The following is a 19,824-nucleotide window of genomic DNA, read 5'->3' as shown; positions in this document are numbered from 1 at the left end:
CCCTTAGGGCCCCAATCGCAGTCCTGGGATTAAACCCTGGGTTGGCTGTGTGCAAGGCAAGCACCTTAGTCTCCAGCTTTAAAGACGTAACTTGGAGTGATAAATGGATGAAGCATCCCCAGAACAGACTCAGCCGTGCAAATATTTTTCTTGAATGAAAAGAGAAAGTTGTGAGTGAGCAGCAGTTTTCCTGAAATAAAAGTTATGGATCAGTACATACATTACAAAATGTGAAGCAAGCGGCCATACAGCAAGATTCTTGTCTTACACATACCAGCCCCATAGTTCAACCCCCAGTATTGCCTACACTTTTCCAAGCATGAAGCACAGCAGGCGTGGTCCCCAAACCAACCCCTACCCCATCCAAATAACAAGAAACTTAGATGAAAACATAACTAGGGTTAGAAGAAACAGATATACTGCCTCATCCTGATTTTGGACCACACACCCACAATGCTCAGTGCTAGCCTCTGGCTCTGCAATCAGTGATAGATCACACCGGCAGATTTGGGCGACCCTGTGGGGTGCTGAGTTATTGGACCCAGGTTGGGAGGTGCCCAGTTGCTCTGGTCACTGCTCTCTATAATGTCTCAAAACATCAACTATCTGCAACTCACCAACTAAGTCCAACTTCCAGGAGATCGGAGTGGCCCAGGTGAGAATTCCCATCTCTGGATCCGAGTCAGAGGATCAGATCTAGATTGCCTCACCCAAGAATGAGTGAAACAAATTTTCAGGGTGAAAACATGCCCTCAAAAGCGGCTCTGTTGAAAGATTTTAAAACAGCAGTTCAGGGCCGGAGAGATAGAATGGAGGTAAAGCGCTTGCCTTGTATCCAAAAGGACAGTGGTTCGAATCCCGGCATTCCATATGGTCCCCTGAGCCTGCCAGGAGTGATTTCTGAGCGTAGAGCCAGGAGTAACCCCTGAGTGCTGCTGGATGTGACCCAAAAACAAAAACAAAAAAACAGCAGTTTAATACTCAGCTCAGTGGGGAGAAAAGGTGGTATAGAAAGGAGAAAAGTTCTAAGAAGACACAGCTTTCCCCAAGCATCAGTCGCCTCTGCTGCCCACAATTGTGCCCTTTTGTCCTGTATTGTGCAACGGAATTTGCAGCCACTAGATGGGGATATTGTTGTATGTGCTTACTGTGTCAATGCTGTTCTGTTTGTAATTTGGTCAGTGTGGTGTTTTTCATACAAAAAATTTTTTTTTAATTTGGAGGGACACCTGGCATGACTTGGACAATATGTGGTGCCAGGATTGATTTGTGGTTGGCAGCATGCAAAGCAAGTACCTTACTCCCTATACTATCTCTGGGTCCTTATTTTAAGAATTTATTTCATGGGGCCGGCAAGGTGACGCGAGAGGTAAGGTGTCTGCCTTGCAAGCGCTAGCCAAGGAAGGACCGCAGTTCGATCCCCCAGCGTCCCATATGGTCCCCCCAAGCCAGGCGCAATTTCTGAGCGCTTAGCCAGGAGTAACCCCTGAGCATCAAACGGGTGTGGCCCAACCCCCTCCCCCCAAATTTTATTTCAAAGTTATCTGAATAAAAGCACAGACAAAAAGCTGGGGGCAGGAGCACAGTGGAGCATTTGCCTTGCACACGGCCAACCTGGGACAGACCCAAGTTCAATTCCCGGTATCCCATATGGTCCCCCAAGCCGGCCAGGAGCGATTTCTGAGCGCAAAGCCAGGATTAACCCTTGAGCGCTGCAGGGTATAACCCCCCAACAAAACAAAACAAAACAAAAAGTAATCAGCATACTAAAAATGTCTGCCGATAGTATCTTAAAAATTGAACCTCCCACCACCACCACCACCAATCACCTGAAAAAAAAATTGAACCCTTGAATTTAAAACAATTGGTAATCATATCTGGGTGTGGCCCTCAAAAATTAAAACCCAAATACTTGAGGGTTTAGAGAGTGTACAGCCCTTAGGGGTGAAACATATATTCTCTGGCATTGCTTGGCCCCAACATCCCTAGGTATCTTCAGTCTACAGTCCTAGGCTCTCACCCCAACAGCCAGGGCTATATCACAAGGTGGGTAGACTCTAGGGAATAATGACATTATTCCTCAGGAAATGTTCTCAAAATATTGATTCTACCTAATGTGATCTACAGACTCACTGAAACCTCAAAATCCCAATGACTTTTTTTTTGGGGGGGGGGGTTGGGTCACACCTGGCAGCACTCAGGTTACTCCTGGCTCTTTGCTCAGAAATTGCTTCTGGCAGACTCAGGGACCAGATGGAATGCTGAGAATCAAAGCCAGGTCCGTCCTCAGCCCCAGGTCAGCAGCATGCAAGGCAAATGCCCTACCATTTTGCTATCTCTCCAGCTCCATGGTTTCTGTTCTGAAAGTGTTTTTAGTTTTGAGGTGTGTTGTGTGGGTTTTTCCATCTATTCATTAGTTTTGTTGAAATAGTAATATTCTTTTAGTGGTGGTGAGTCTTCTCAAGCAGTGCTTAGCAGTCCCAGGGATTTACACCTGGTGATACTTGGGAGACCATGTAGTGCCTGGGATCAAACCAGGTTGACCACATGCAAAATATGCATCATAACAAACCTGTGCTCTCTCCAGCTCCTTTTGATTTATTTATTTATTTTGTGAAAGCTGCTAAATTTTGTTTGATGCTTCTCTGTATTCAGAAAATATTCAGAGAATATCAGAAATCGCTCCTGGCAGGCTCGGGGGACCATATGGGATGCCAGGATTTGAATCACTGTCCTTCTGCATGCAAGGCAAATGTCCTACCTCCATGCTATCTCTCCGGCTGCCCAATGACTTTAAAAAAAAAAAAAACCAGAGAAAATCCATCATTACATTAGTCTTAAGGGACATTGAGAAGTTAAGATTATTTGGAACAAATAAAAAGTCAAAGTTGGAGCTATTATATACTTTTATTGATGTATTGATATATTCTTTTAAGTTTATTTGTTTTTTGTTCTGTTTTTTGTTTTGGGGCCACACTTGGTGATGCTCAAGTCTAGATTGCCTCACCCAAGGATGAGTGAAACAAATTTTCAGGGTGAAAACACACCCTCAAAAGTGGCTCTGTTGAAAGATTTTAAAATAGCAGTTCAGTACTCAGCTCAGTGGGGGAGAAAGGGCGATATGGAAAGGAGAAAAGTTCTAAGAAGACACAGCTTTCCCCCAAGCATCAGTCGCCTCTGCTACTTTTGTCCTGTATTGTGTAACAGAATTTGCAACTCCTGGCTATGCGCTGAGAAATCACGCCCGAGTTGGGCGACCATATAGGATGCCAGGGGATCGAACTGCAGTCCATCCTAGGTTAGCGCGTGCAAGGCAAATGCCCTACTGCTTGTGCCACCGCTCTTGATTTCATAAGTTATTATAAAACTACAATATCTAAAACAACCTGGTCCTGGAATTTATAACATAATAAAGAGCCCTGTTGTAAACTTTATTGTATATAATCAAATGCTTTTCAACTATACAATGGTTAAAGACAAACCTCACTGATGAGGTAGTGTCTGACTCTGAATCTTGCATTAGAGTAGCTATTCATTTTCATGAATGTTCTGTCTTAGGCCAGTTCTTCCCAAAGGTCCAATCGACTAATGACTTTAGGATCTTACCATAACAGTTTGGGGGGATATCCCGAATCAGACCACAGCAACTATTCATTTCTATAATAAATGAAAATTAAAACCAATAATACAAACATTAAGACTCAAATCTAGGGGCTGTAGTGATAAGAGCAGCTGCTTTGCATGTAGCCAACCCAAGTTTGATCCCTGGCACCCCCAGGGATGTGGGTCCCGAGCCCCAGGAGTGATCACTGAGCACAGAGCCAGGAGTCATCCCTGAGCACTTCAGGGTGTGCCCCCTCCAAAAAAAAAAAAACTCAAATCCATAAAACTTGGAAGATACAATGAGAAAAGTGCTGTCACAATGTATTTGGTCATATTTTTCAGCTATGATATTAAAATTACAGATGGTAAGAGTAAATAAAATTCAACTGTATCAAAATTCACTATTTCTGTGCATCAGGAAACCAATCAAAAGAATGAATGGCAACCTAAGATATGGGAGAGCATACCAGCAAACCATCTACTGGATAGCGGTTCTATGTACAATACACAAAAATACTAGAAAAAGAGAGAAAAAAAAAACAATATATGAAAAACTGCTTCTATTCTCCCAGAATAGAAGGGAGGGAGGATAAGGCAGGAGAATAACTATACAACTCAATAAAAAATACAGCCAATCTAATTAGAACTGGCAAATGGGCCAAAGATTGTATAAGGGTTTGGTGCTTGCCTTAGTGCTGGGTTCAATCCCTGCATATGGTCTCCTGAGCATTGTCATAGGCCAAGACCCCTCCCCTGAAAACAAGGCATTTATCTAAAAATATACAAATGTCCAATAAGCACTAAGTATTCAATACTACTAATTTTAAGGAAAAAATTCTAATCAAAACTATAGGGTACTCTCTCAGTCCTGTTAAAAGTTTATTATTAAAAACAATAAAAAAAAAAAGCCTAGTGTTGGGCCTGGAGAGATAGCACAGCGGTGTTTGCCTTGCAAGCAGCTGATCCAGGACCTAAGGTGGTTGGTTCGAATCCCAGTGTCCCACATGGTCATCCGTGCCTGCCAGGAGCTATTTCTGAGCAGACAGCCAGGAGTAACTCCTGAGAACTGCCGGGTGTGGCCCAAAAAACAAAACAAAAACAAACAAAAAAAAGTCTAGTGTTGCAAGAATATGGAGAAACTGGAACTTGGGTACTGCTGATATGAAAGTAAAGTGGTCAAATGTCATGGAAAATAGGTTTTGTCTGAAAACTAAAAATACTATTGCATGTGATCTAGAAATCCCACTTCTGATAATGTTTGTAAACTGAGGCTTGTATCAGCATATTCACAATATACAGGAAGAAGCAAAATATTCGGGGCTGGAGAGATAACATGGAGGTAGAGCGTTTGCCTTGCAAGCAGAAGGACGGTGGTTCGAATCCCGGCATCCCATATGGTCCCCCGAGCCTGCCAGGAGTAACGTAGAGCCAGGAGTAACCTGAGTACTGCCGGTGCAACCAAAAAACAAAACAAAACAAAACAAAAAAAAGAAGCAAAATATCCATAACTGGCTAAATTGAAAAACAAAACAAAACTAAAATGTGGCATTTAAAAGGATTATTATTCAACTTTTAAAAGAACTGTTGACACCTGAATGAATCTTGAGGATAGATATGAATACTAAGAGAAATAATCTAATCATAATATAATAAAAAATAGTAGAGCTGGAGTGATAGCACAATGTGTAGAGTGCTTGCCTTGTACATGGCCAACCCAGGTTCAATCCCTGGCATCCCATGTGGTGATTCTGCCAGGAGTGATTTCTGAGCGCAGAGCCAGGAGTAACTCCTGAGCATCTCTGGGTGTGGTTCATAAGAGTATAGGTTCCTCACAAGAACCAGAGACCTTCCCCAAATCGGCCGTGACCAGCAACTCTGTCTAAAACAATTGCCCAACCCCTCAGAACTTTACTATTCACGAATCAGGGTCACAGATCAAACACAAATGCTAATGGAAAAACAACTGGATACTTTCTACTGAAACTCCAGATGCCATGTATAATCAAAATAAATTTTTGCATTTCACATTAAAAAATCTTATGATGAGAATATGGGACTTTCCAAGTGTTTGGGCTCTACAGAAGGGGAAAACCCAGAGCAGTTGCCAGTAGCTCCAGAAACTCAGTGAGCAAAGAGGTCCGTCTGGTGAAGGGAACCCAATGCTGTCTTTCTCAGTTTAGGATTGAAGCAACTTCTCTCCCTCCTTCCATGTTGGCACCTTTTTGTGTGTGGCTATTTCTGGATCACACACCTGCCAGTGCTCAGGGGCCCATGTGATACTAGGGATTGAACTTGGGGCACTTGCATGTAAAGCACAGCTCTAGACTTTTAAGCACCTGCCCCTGTCTTTGCAAATTCTGTGGGGAATAGGGAACTTGATAGTTGGTAAATGAATAGTTTCCTCTCCTGCCTGCTTCTCTTGCAGTTCTCAGATACGGAAACTTAGAACATAGGCCAATACCTCAAGACTGCTCTTAGCATGTGCCTCAGACCCCGGAAATTTCACAAAATAAAAGGCTCATAAGGACAGAGAGCAAAATCAGCAGCTTAGGGTTGTGCAGGAATTGGTGGTAAAAGTATGAATAAAATCATGATTTCTAGGGGTCAGAGAGATAGCACGAAGGGAGGGCGTTTGCCTTGCATGCAGAGATGGTGATTCAAATCCTAGCATCCCATATGGTCCCCCAAGCCTGCCAGGACCAATTTCTGAGAGTAGAGCCAGGAGTAATTCCTGAGTACTGCCGAGTGTGACCCCTCCTAAAAAAGTCATGATCCTTTTTTTCAATCTTAATAAAGAGAAGGTAGACACACAAGTATGAGTGGACTTATTGGCTTTTTTTACATTCATCACCTCCAGGTTGCTGAAGGCACTTCACAGATCTGCCCAGGAGCTGCTTAGTGGAAGATGCTGGCTCTGGGGGTGAGAGCAATAACAGAGACACATGAGGAGGAGATGGAGGATGAGGAAGTGGACACCAAACAGGAGGGGACAGACTTTGTTCTTTCTCTGCAGAGACAAGGACAAGGAGAGGGAAGGACGGGGTGGAGGGTTAGAGGGAATGACAGGGACAGACTCAAGGGATCCGAAGAGAGATTTGGGGAGATGTGAAGTGGGCGAGAAAGGTTGAGGGTCCGAATGTAGAGGGGGGTTGAATAGCAGGATTTAATTCACATGGGCCTGCAGCCCAGCAATGAGGGCATCGTCTTTCACAAGGTCGAGATGATGACAGGGAGGGTACTGGCTCTGAAGCCTCAGCCCTTGCCCTTCGGAGTCAACACTCAACTCCAGGCGTCAGATACGTGGCAGCCCTGCCAGCCCAAAGGAGAGTGCATGTGAGTCCAGGTGTGACAAGAGCTGCAGGTGGACTGACAAGGGGGCAAGCAGATGTCCAAGTCACCTGGCAGACTCAGGCTAGGCCACCTGAGGTGACAAGCAGGGACAAGGTTGAACATGGACACATGGATGAAAGGACACATTAAAAATTGTTCTTTGGGGGCTGGAGAGATAGCATGGAGGTAAGGCGTTTGCCTTTCATGCAAGAGGTCATCGGTTCGAATCCCAGCGTTCCATATGGTCCCCCGTGCCTGCCAGGAGCAATTTCTGAGCATGGAGCCAGGAGTAACCCCTGAGCACTGCCGGGTGTGACCCAAAAACCACAAAAAAAAAAAAAAAAATTGTTCTTTGGCCACATCTGGTGGTGTTTCAGGACTTATTCCTGAATGTATGCTCCTGGCTCTGCGTTTGGCTTGGGGAACCATCTGGAGTGCTGGGGCTTGAACCCAGGTCAGCTGTGTGCAGAGCAGGCGCCCTCCCTGCTGTACTATTTCATCAGACCTATTTTGACTTCTAATGTGGTTTAATTTAGGAAACCAGAAAGCTCCATCTAACAAACAGAAAAGTCAGTTTTGTGCATTTTCTACCAAAAAGAAATCTATTTTACTTTCTAGAGGCTGGGCATTATTTAAGGGGAACAAAAGAATTATCTCATTTATCACCTCAGTAATAATGTGCAGGCTGTAGACTAAGACACAGGCAAGGGATGTGTGACTTCCCTGAGTACCGTTCAGCTAGGAAGTAGTGTATCAGCCATGCAAATCTACACCACCTCAACAGTTTAAAAATAGATGGGTTGTGAGCTGAGTCTTATGTTTTGGGGTCTCACGCATGAGGCTGCTGTTCAAGGTTATAAGCTGAGCTGCTAAACCACTGGAGATTTATTTATGTCAGGCAAAAGCTATTTTCAAGCTCACTCAGGCTGGGGCAGAACTCTTGGTAGACTGAAGGTTTTGGCTTCCTGCTGACACTTGTCTGGAGGCCTAGAGAAGTCCCTGCATTTACCTGCACTGAGTGCTTCTTCAACTATTGCTGATGACCTCAGCACACCAAGAAGAGTTGTTAGAGCTAGTCTGTGGGCAAGATGGAGTCTTAGAGCACGCAACAATCACGGGGTGATAAATCACCACCTCTGACATTCTTAGTAGTTAGAAGTCAGCCACAAACCCCACCAATAATTAAATTGATGCAAGGCCACCGTATGAAGCAGATTTTATTTTTCGTTTTGTTTTTGTTTTTGGGCCACACCCGTTGACGCTCAGGGGTTACTCTTGGCTATGCACTCAGAAATCACCCCTGGCTTGGGGAGACCATATGGGACCCTGGGGATTGAACCGCGGTCTGTGTTAGACTAGTGCTTGCAAGGCAGACGCCTTACCTCTAGCACCACCACTCCGGCCCCAGATTTTATTTTTCAAACAATGGCTACAGAAATATTTTTTCTAGTTGTAATGTAATTTAGTTACATAAGCTTTTTGTATTTTATTATTTATTTATATATAATAATTTTATTTAAGCACTATGGTTACAACATTGTTTATGGTTGGGTTTCAGTTAAAGAATGTACACCACCCTTCACCAGGGCACATTTCCCGCCACCAATGTCCCCAGTTTCTCTCCCACCTGACCTCCACACCTATTTCTGGGGCAGGCATTTTACTTTTTATTTTTTGGTTTTTGGGCAACAACTGGTGGAGCTTAGGGGTTATTCCTGGCAGGCTCTGGAGACCAAATGGAAATGCCGGGGATCAAACCTGGATCCATCCCGTGTCAGCAATGTGCAAGGCAAACATTCTATTTTATCAAACATTTTATCACTCTGGTCCAGGCATTTTACTTTTTTTTTTTTTTTTGATACTGTAGTTTGCACTATTGGTAATGAAGGGGTACCATGTATAACACTTTATCCCCCTTCAGCACCCAGTTTTTGTCCAGAACAATCATTTCCAACTATCATTATCACAGTGGACCATTCACTACCTTAACTGCATTCATCACTCTTTGTGTCCTACCATGGACTAGTCCCCTTGGTCCTCATTTCTATTGTCTCTGGATATTATTACCATACTATCTTTTGTTTTTCTTATATCTCACAAGTGAATGAAATTATTCTATGTTTACTCCTTCTTCCTCTACAGAAATACTTTTTTGTTTTGTTTTGGTTTTGGTTGACACCCGGTGGCTCTCAGGGGTTCCTCCTGGCTCTGCGCTCAGAAATCGCTCCTGGCAGGCTCGGGGGACCATATGGGATGCTGGGATTCGAATCACTGTCCTTGGGGCCGGAGAGATAGCATGGAGGTAAGGTGTTTGCCTTTCATGCAGGAGGTCATCGGTTCGAATTCCGGCATCCCATATGGTCCCCCGTGCCTGCCAGGAGCAATTTCTGAGCCTGGAGCCAGGAATAACCCCTGAGCACTGCTGGTGTGACCCAAAAACCACACACACACACACAAAAAATTGTCGAATCACTGTCCTCAATCGGCTGTGTGCAAGGCAAACACTCAACCACTGTGCTATCTCTCTGGCCCCTCTACAGAAACTTTCTGTCCTACATACTCTCCCAGATTCTGGCTGCTTTTCATTAAGATTCAAACTATTTCCCTTTGAGCTTCAGTATAGTGTGACACTGTGCATGCTATAATGAAAAAGATGTGGCAGAATATGACTGCAAAAAGTTCAGTGGCTAAGCGATAAAAAGTGCTAATATCTTGCTGGATCTCAGATTGGTTACCCTTAACACCTAGTGCCCATGATCTAAGGAAGAAGACTAAGCCTGTAAGAAAGCTGACCTTGGTTCATCTGGGAAGGAACTAAGCATAGTAACAGCAACTGTTAAACACAAGTCTTCATATAATTCCACCCTCTGTGTTTGCTGTGATTTAGCAAGGGTATCAGTAATTGTGGAATAAAGAAAGGTCAGGCCCGGTTCTTCAACCATAAAACCTGATTAAAATTGCTAATGCCAGGTGATTCGTAGAGGATCTGATACATATACACAATGTCTAGTATTCAACAACCTCGGTAAGCTTTTTGGGTTTGTTTGTTTTGGGGGTCATATGGGATGCCGAAATTCTAACCAACATCCATCCTGGATCCGCTGAGCGCAAGGCAAACGCCCTACTGCTGTGCTATCTCTCCGGTCCCAACCTTAGTAAACTTAGTTGTAATATTTTCAGACTATCCGTGTACACACATAATCTACAGCTCAACAGTTTCATTTCTAATCTTGGGAGGAGGGGTTGGGGGACACACTGGCAGAGCTCAGAGCTTACTCCTGGCAAGAAAAGACTTTAGTGGGCCCGGAGAGATAGCACAGCAGCATTTGCCTTGCAAGCAGCCGATCCAGGACCAAAGGTTGTTGGTTTGAACCCCGGTGTCCCATATGGTCCCCCGTGCCTGCCAGGAGCTATTTCTGAGCAGACAGCCAGGAGTCACCCCTGAGCATCACACTGCCGGGTGTGGCCCAAAAACCAAAAAAAAAAAAAAAAAAGAAAAGAAAAGACTTTAGTGACCTTATGTGGTGCTGGAGATCGAACCTGAGTCCGACATGTGCAAGGTAAGTGTACTATCTGCTGTACTATCTCAACCCCTAGAATTAATTCTTTTATTTTTAAATATTTTTTATTGTGACCAACGTGAATTATGAATCTTTCACAGTAATATTTAAGGTACATAGTGACATTGAATCCACCACCAGTGTTGTCCTCCCTCCAGCTCTATCCCCAGCATCCCCCTTCTTTGCCTCCCGGCCTGCTGGTCCCCTCTGTGTATAGCTTGTTGTAGATTGGATATCGATTCTGTTGTCATTGACTTGGATTTGATGTTTAAGTCTAATCATTTTTTATTCTACTCAATATTCATATGGTTGTTTGGTCCTGGTACCATCCATTTTTCCCCCTCAATTTATGAGGCAAGACAAGATGATTCAAGTTATGTGGTTCTGTTTAAAAAAGAAAAGAAAAGAAAAAGAAAAAAATAAAAAATAAAGAGAAAACAAAACCAGGAGAAGTCCGTTTAGAAGTTATAAATATCGGGCCCGGAGAGATAGCACAGCGGCATTTGCCTTGCAAGCAGCGGATCCAGGACCAAAGGTGGTTGGTTCGAATCCTGGTGTCCCATATGGTCCCCCGTGCCTGCCAGGAGCTATTTCTGAGCAGACAGCCAGGAGGAACCCCTGAGCAACGCCGGGTGTGGCCCAAAAAAAAAAAAAAAAAAAAGTTACAAATATCAAGAGAAGAAAAGGATAAAATGAAGAAAAACATAACAAAACAAAAATCAAAAAACCAAAGCCAGCAACTACAAAAAAGCACCACAGCAACAAATACAACAACCAAACAATAACCACAGAACAAAAAAAAAGGAAGGAGGGCTGGTGTGGCATGGTTCTAAGCAGAAAGTTTCCTGGCACCATGAAAAAGACCTTGGGGTGTGAAAATGAATGTGAACCGAGCCTGTAGTTATTATGACAGTGTGCTTTAAGGGCAGAGAAACCCTGAATCTGTTAGGCCAAGGGAATTCCCTTTCTAATTTCCCCCAATATTTATTGTGCCTATGCAAAAAAAAAAAAGTACAAAACCTTGCCACACCTATCTCTAATTCTTAAACATTTGGGGAGGGAGGTCAAAATTTCCCATGTTATGTTGAACAGGAGTGGTGATAGGGTAAATTTCACATTTACCATTAGTACAAATTTTGCTGTAAATTTTATGTATGAACTGTCAAATTAACAAAATTGCCTTTCGCCTTAGTTTGTTCATTTGAATAGTAAGTAAAATGTTCGGAATTTACTTAATTTAATAAGGAAAGCACTATCAGAGTGATTTTGTATTTGCCAATAACGAAAGCTTTATAGTAGTAGCAGGAGGACCATTTTATCCACAAAGAGATACCATCATATATCTGATAGAATGAAGGTGGTTTAATGTTGTGAAGGAGCATAAAAAAATAAAACCTTTGTACCTTGTTGATGGGAATACCGTATTTTCCGGCATATAAGATGACTTTTGAAACAAAAAAAAGTCAACCGAAAATCCGGGGTCGTTTTATACGCCGAGTATATCCTGAAAATTTCAACATGCCACTAAATGAAAATCATCTGGATATTGCCACAAAACAAATTTTCCAACTGATCCTGCACCAATCACTGCAAGGCTGCTCGGACTGCCTCTCTAGCTTAGCCAATCCAAGCAGGCTTTTGATGCACGCAAATTAGACAATGTTCTGTACCGAATCTACACTGTCAAAAGCCTGCTCAGATGGCCAGAGTCAGAGAGGAAGTCTATGACAGTAGAACCTTTGAACCTTTGCTTGTTGTGATTGGCTCACAGTGGTACATACAGTTGCAGCACAGGAACTTTCTGATACAGCGAATATAGGCCTAAACCTATGTTTTAACTGCAAAATTAGGGGGTCGTCTTATACGCCGGCAAATACAGTATCTACTCATACTGCTATGGTGGAGAACAGTAAGGTTTGCCAACAATTCAAATTAGGGTCCATGGAGATTGCTCAGTTGGTGAAGCACATTCCTATCATTTTAGATTCCTGGTACCATGTACCCCCTTGAACACTGCCAGTTATGGACCCTATGAAAACAATTATGGGAGATGGCAACAGCCATATAAGTATGAGGCCCTATTTTTGCTCCTTGGAGCTACTGCAAGTGTTAAGCAAACAATATATCCAATGAGGTATGTATAAGCTCCCTGACTTAAGCATGACCCTGGCAAGCTTTGAGAGTGAGCAGGTAAACAAGGCAGACTGATGTGATCCCCAGCAAGCACAACTAATCTGCAGATATCATGATCACATATGCATGTGACCCTGGTCTTTGCAACTTTAACAGAGGATACTTAAAGTATTACCATGTGTGTGGGGACGGAGAGATAGCATGGAGGTAGGGCATTTGCTCTGCATGCACAAGGATGATGGTTCGAATCCCAGCATCCCATATGGTCCTCCGAGCCTGCTAGGAGCAATTTCTAAGCATAGAGCTAGGAGCAACCCCTGAGCGCTGCTGGGTGTGACCCCAAAACCTAAAAAAAAAAGCATTATCATGTGAAATCTGAAAGATCCAATGGCTAGAGTGGGGGAAATGAGATGTTTGCCAAAGTGCACAGTGATTTAGGTATGGATGAGTACGTTACTTATTTTTTTGGTTGTTGGGTCACACCCGGTGGCGCTCAGGGGTTACTCCTGGCTTTGTGCTCAGAAGTTGCTCCTGGAAGCTCGGGGGACCATATGGGATGCCGGGATTTGAACCACCATCTGTTCGAATCAGCTGAATCACTTACCGTAGCTGTGCTATCTCTCTGGCCCTGGATGAGTAAGTTCTAAAGGGGTATTGTATAATAATGGTGGCTCTAGTTAATACACTCTAGGTTTACTCATGTAGTAAATGATAGAATTTTACACTTCAACAATGAAAAAATTCCTTTTTTGGGGGTGGGGAGAGGCCACATCTAGAGGTGCTTAGGAGTTACTCCCTGTTATGCTTAGGCAACCAGTGATTCCTGGGACTGAGGTGTGTGCTCAGACCTTTGTGCTGTCACTCCAGTCCCTTAGTTTCTTTCTGAAAAGAATGGATCTGAAGGTTTTTTTTTTTTTTAGTCTCTCAGTATTCTTATCACACACAAATCATAAACATGTGAGGTGGTAGATAAGTGAGCTTAATTGTAATTATTTTTTAACATTCTCTAAATATTCAATATAAAAATATAATTCAGAGAAAAAATAATAAGGCCAAAGAACAATGAACGATTCAAGCCAATTTAGAGGGCAAGCACAGTAACTTCTCTGAGGACCTATTCTGAGAGATGAATGGGAAAATTATACAAATGAGTAGAGCATCACAGGCAAGAACATGAGTGATAAGACAGATAAGACAGAGCTAAGCATGGTCAGAGAGCAGAAAATGAGCCAGTGTTACCAGAAGGAGAAACAGAGATTAGGAATCAGCCAGCAAATCTGTCAGATTATGCACTAGAGGATAGGAAGAAACTAAGTGTTCGTAATTTCATTTCACTAAAAACATTCTAGAAATTTACTGCTTAGTATGCATTTCTAAGATATCACTTCCAGAAGCATATGTACTAAGATCTTTATGCAGTCTAAGCTATTTTCATATTACACTTCCTTTAAAAATTGTTTTAAGCATTGTGATTTACAAAAAATGTTTTTTCATAGTTGAGTTTTGGACATACAATGTTTCAACACCAGTCCCAGCAGTGTGACCTTCCCTTTATTATGGGCCTGACAGAGCAAGCCAGAATAGAAAGCACTTATCATAGATGTAACTGACAAGAGGCTCATTCCAGAGTAAGAAATTTCTATAAGGGGCCGGAGAGATAGTATGAAGGTAAGGTGTTTGCCTTGCATGCAGAAGGACAATGGTTCAAATCCCGGCATCCCATATGGTCCCCAAAGCCTGCCAGGAGCAAATTCTGAGTGTAGAGCCAGGAGTGACTCCTGAGTGCTGCCGGGTGTGAGCCAAAAAAAAATTTTTTTTTTCTATACAATAAAAAATTGATTCACAAAGAACTGCATAAAATGGTTCACATAAATAACTCAATCCCAACAATATCCAGGGGAGTTACAACGAAAACAATCAAATACCTATTCATAAAAGTAGCCAAAGTTAAAAAGGTCCAAAAATGCCAAAGTGGTTAGAACTGATGAACAGCAGTCAGGAGGCGTGGGGATGTGCAACTGTCACAGTGGACCATTAGCAATTCTGATTCTTTACTTCGGGCCACACCCGGTGGCACCCAGAAACTACCTGACAGCGGATGCTGGGGATGGAAACCGGGTTCTTGTGCCTTACCTGCTGTGCTATTCCTCCGGCCCTGATTACTTCTGAAAAGTTTTGTGTGAATGTTTGTGTGCCATGCGCAGCAATGTTTGGGGGTTACCCTTGATATGCTGGGAATCAAACCGAGTCAGCTGTATGCAAGGCAAATTCCTTACCCATTGTACTATTGCTCTGGTCCTATTTCTAAGGCATTTTAACTGCTACTTATCATGAAGAGTCATTTCTATTTTCTAAAATATTTTTTCTCAGGCATTCTGGGAAAGATCAACACATCATGAACTCCAAAATTTATGTCCAAATGTACAAACTCATGATGGAGATATAATACAGCATATAGGGCACTTGCCTTGCTGGCAGCTAAACTGGGTTCAATCTATGGTATCACATCTGGTACCTTATGCATCACTAGTGATCAAAAACAAAACAAACAAAAGCAAACAAAAACAGTGGCCAGAGAGATAACACAGCAAGTAGGGTGTTTGCCCTGCACACTGTCGACCAGGGTTAGATCCCTGGCATCCCAGATGGTCCCCCGAGCCTACCGTGAGTGATTTCTGAACTCAGAGCCAGGAGTTCATCTCAAGACTATCCACATGTTGAACCAAGCTAACATATCCTAATATGTAAAATCCAGACATTACAACAAATAACAATAAAGGGGAAGAGAATAAATGAATTAAAATAATTGAGCAATGTTGCCATGTAAGAGGAGTTATCTGAAGTAACCAAAACATTTTAATAGTTTAGAAATAAGAGACCCATGTAGATATTCTAAGAGTATCTTTGAGCAGTAAATATTTGAAAAGATATTCTTTTTGATTTTTGGGCCACACTGGGCAGTGCTCAGGGGTTACTCCTGGTAGGCTTGGGGGACCCTGTAGGATACGGGGATTGAACCCTGGTTGACCAATTGTAAGACAAACGCCATACCTGCTATGCTACTGCTCCAGCCCCAGAAATTAAATTTGAATTTTAAAACCACAATAAAACACCAGTATGTATCAGAATGTTTGAAATGAGGTAAAAAAGTTTGACAAGATAGGTGTCCCTTCTGTAAATACTTGGAGAAGCACAGGAAGCTTACTCTGCAGGCTGCTGGAGAGTCCTTTGGAACAGCTAGCCCCATTATCTCATGCTTCTCGGAACAAGGGAGAAGTAGTGAGGTTTCTGGAAGCTTATATGTCACCAAAATCCAGATGATGGTAGGTGGTGCTGCCTCGATTATTTTAATTTTATTTTATTGAAACCATTGTGATTTACAAGCCTCCTGAAGTTTTAAGGCTTTTTTTAATGTTTCTCAGTGCTGGTGGCACTCTGGTTTCTGCTCCCTTCTCTGGGCTGTCTTCTCTAATGGCTCTCTTCCCTTTGCCTCTCATTGGCACTCAGAGACTCAGAGACTAATGTATCTGACTTGTCTTGGGGCCACATCTAGGGATAATCAGGGCTTACTCTTGGTTCTGTACTCAGGAGTCACTCCTGGTAGTGCTCAGGGGACCTGGAATGCCAGGGATTGAACTCAGGTTGGCCATATTTGCCCTACTTGCTCTAGTCTCATGTCCAATTTCTATAAAGTTATTATCATACTTTAAGTAACGTGGTTACAATAGGGTTAAGTTGTAAGGTCTTTTTTTTTTTTTTTGAATCTCTGTCATATCAGTAGTGATCTCTCCTTTTTCATTCCTGATACGAGTTATCAAGTTTCTCTCTCTCTCTTTCTTTGTTAGGTTTGCCAGTGGTCTATCAATCTTGTTTAATTTTTCAAAGAACCAACTTCTGCTTTCGTTGATCTTTCGGATTGTTTTTTTGAGTTTCCACTTCGTTGATTTCTGCTCTCAGCTTTGTTATTTCCTTCTGTCTTCCTATTCTTGGGTCCTTTTGTTGAGCATTTTCTAGTTCCATTAGCTGTGTCATTAAGCTACTCAGGTAAGCTCCTTCTTCCTTCCTGATGTGTGCTTGCAAAGCTATAAATTTTCCTCTCAGTACTGCTTTTGCTGTGTCCCATAAGTTCTGATAGTTTGTGTCTTTATTGTCATTTGTTTCCAGGAACCATTTGATTTCCTCCTTGATTTCATCTCGGACCCACTGGTTATTGAGTATGAGGCTGTTTAACTTCCAGGTGTTAAAGTTTTTCTTCTGAGTCCCTTTGGAATTCACAAATAATTTCAGAGCCCTGTGGTCAGCGAAGGTAGTCTGCAAAATTTCTATCCTCTTGATCTTATGGAGGTATGTTTTATGTGCCAGCATGTAGTCTATCCTGGAGAATGTCCCATGTACATTGGAGAAGAATGTGTATCCAGGTTTCTGGGGATGGAGTGTCCTATATATATCCACTAGGCCTCTTTCTTCCATTTCTCTCCTCAGGTCTAGTATATTCTTGTTGGGTTTCAGTCTGGTTGACCTATCCAGTGTTGACAAAGCCGTGTTAAGGTCCCCCACAATTATTGTGTTGTTGTTATTATTTTTCAGATTTGTCAACAGTTGTATTAAATATTTTGCTGGCCCCTCATTCGGTGCATATATGTTTAGGAGAGTGAATTCTTCCTGCTCTACGTACCCCTTGATTAATATAAAATGTCCATCTTTGTCCCTTACAACCTTCCTGAGTATAAAGTTTGCATTATCTGATATTAGTATGGCCACTCCAGCTTTTTTATGGGTGTTGTTTGCTTGGATAATTTTTCTCCAGCCTTTTATTTTGAGTCTATGTTTGTTCTGACTATTCAGGTGCATTTCTTGTAGGCAGCAGAAGGTTAGATTGAGTTTTTTGATCCATTTAGCCACTCTGTGTCTCTTAACTGGTGCATTTAGTCCATTGACGTTGAGAGAAAGAATTGTCCTGGGATTTAACGCCATCTTTATTTCAAAATTTGGTGTGTCTTTTGGGTAGTGTTGTCTTAGATTAGGTCTTTCAGTTTTTCTCTTAAGACTGGTTTTGTGTCTGTGAAGTTTCTGAGCTGTTTTTTGTCTGTGAAGCCATGTATTCTTCCGTCAAACCGGAAAGTGAGTTTTGCTGGGTATAGTATTCTGGGTGAAGCATTCATTTCATTCAGTCTTGTCACAATATCCCACCACTGCTTTCTGGCATTGAGTGTTTCTGGTGACAGGTCTGCTGTAAATCTCAGGGAAGCTTGCTTGAACGTGATTTCCCCTTTTGATCTTGCTGTTTTCAGAATTCTGTCTCTATCTGTGGGATTTGTCATTGTGACTAGGATGTGTCTTGGGGTGGTTTTTCTGGGGTCTCTTTTGGTTGGTACTCTTCGGGCATGCAGGATTAGATCACATATATTCTTTAGCTCTGGAAGTTTCTCTTTAATGATGTTCTTGACCGTTGATTCTTCCTGGAAATTTTCTTCCTGGGTCTCTGGGACTCCAATGATTCTTAAGTTGTTTCTGTTGATCTTATCATAGACTTCTATTTTCATCTGTTCCCATTCTTTGACTAATGTTTCCATTGTCTGCTCATTTGCTTTAAGTTTTTTGTCCAATCTCTCCTGCTGTATGGAATTGTTATGTATCTCATCTTCCACAGCACCAAGTCTATTCTCAGCTTCTGATACCCTGTCCCAGAGCTTATCCATTTTGTCATTCACTTCGTTTATTGACTTTTTCAGTCCTGTTAGTTGACATGTTATTTCAGTTTGGAGTTTTGTGATTTCTGTCTTCATATTTTCTTGGTTCTTATTAGTGTTCTGTTCAACTCGATCCATGGTTTCTTGGAGTCCATTGAGCATCTTCCATATTGCTAGTCTAAAGTCCTTATCTGAGAGGTTGATTAGTTGGTTGGTCATTATCTGGTCCTCAGAATTGTCATCTTCATTCTCTATGTCTGATGCTGGCTTGCGTTGTTTCCCCATTGTCACACTTGTATTGTGGGTTTTTCTACGTGTTGTGGTGGTATTGTCTATATGATGCAGGCAGCACACTCCTCTGGCTCCTCCCTTTCTGGATGGGCTGACTTGCCTCTAAGGGAGGGGAGTCCTCCGTGGATGAAGCCTCACACTGGGTCAAATCTTAGGCCCGAGCATGCAACAGAGAAGACAGTCCGGAGAGAAATGTTTGCTTCTGTGATATAGCGCCATTCTTAGTGTGATTTTTCCTTCTTGTTGCAATGGAGTTCTTTCCTTAGAAAGAGTGCACGGCCGCGTAGCGAAGCGGAGCGGCCGTGCCCCCTGGAGCCTCTTTTTGCCCCACTTGCAAGAGTTTCATGCAAGAGGACAGTAGACAGACATAGACAGGTCACACTCACAGTTTTTCACAGTTGGGCCCCACTGGGCTGGTGTACTTTCGCGGATTTTCCCCGCCTGGTGTCACACACAGGGAGCCGGCTTTTGCAAAGCTTAGTCGGTTTTCATGCTCTGTAGTCCCTCCCTGAAAATGGCGTCTGGGCGAGCGAGGTTTCTGGAGCCTCTTTTTGCCCCACTCGCAAGAGTTTCACGCAAGAGGACAGTAGACAGACATAGACAGGTCACACTCACAGTTTTTCACAGTTGGGCCCCACTGGGCCGGTGACTTTCGCGGATTTTCCCCGCCTGGTGTCACACACAGGGAGCCGGCTTTTGCAAAGCTTAGTCGGTTTTCATGCTCTGTAGTCCCTCCCTGAAAATGGCGTCTGGGCGAGCGAGGTTTCTGGAGCCTCTTTTTGCCCCACTCGCAAGAGTTTCACGCAAGAGGACAGTAGACAGACATAGACAGGTCACACTCAACAGTTTTTCACAGTTGGGCCCCACTGGGCCGGTGACTTTCGCGGATTTTCTCCGCCTGGTGTCACACACAGGGAGCCGGCTTTTGCAAAGCTTAGTCGGTTTTCATGCTCTGTAGTCCCTCCCTGAAAATGGCGTCTGGGCGAGCAAGGTTTCTGGAGCCTCTTTTTGCCCCACTCGCAAGAGTTTCACGCAAGAGGACAGTAGACAGACATAGACAGGTCACACTCACAGTTTTTCACAGTTGGGCCCCACTGGGCCGGTGTACTTTCGCGGATTTTCCCCGCCTGGTGTCACACACAGGGAGCCGGCTTTTGCAAAGCTTAGTCGGTTTTCATGCTCTGTAGTCCCTCCCTGAAAATGGCGTCTGGGCGAGC

This window comes from Suncus etruscus, chromosome 14, assembly GCF_024139225.1.
Source record: "Suncus etruscus isolate mSunEtr1 chromosome 14, mSunEtr1.pri.cur, whole genome shotgun sequence".
NCBI lineage: Eukaryota > Metazoa > Chordata > Mammalia > Eulipotyphla > Soricidae > Suncus > Suncus etruscus.
The sequence above is the reverse complement of the archived record's forward strand: the minus strand, read 5'-3'. Positions refer to the sequence as shown.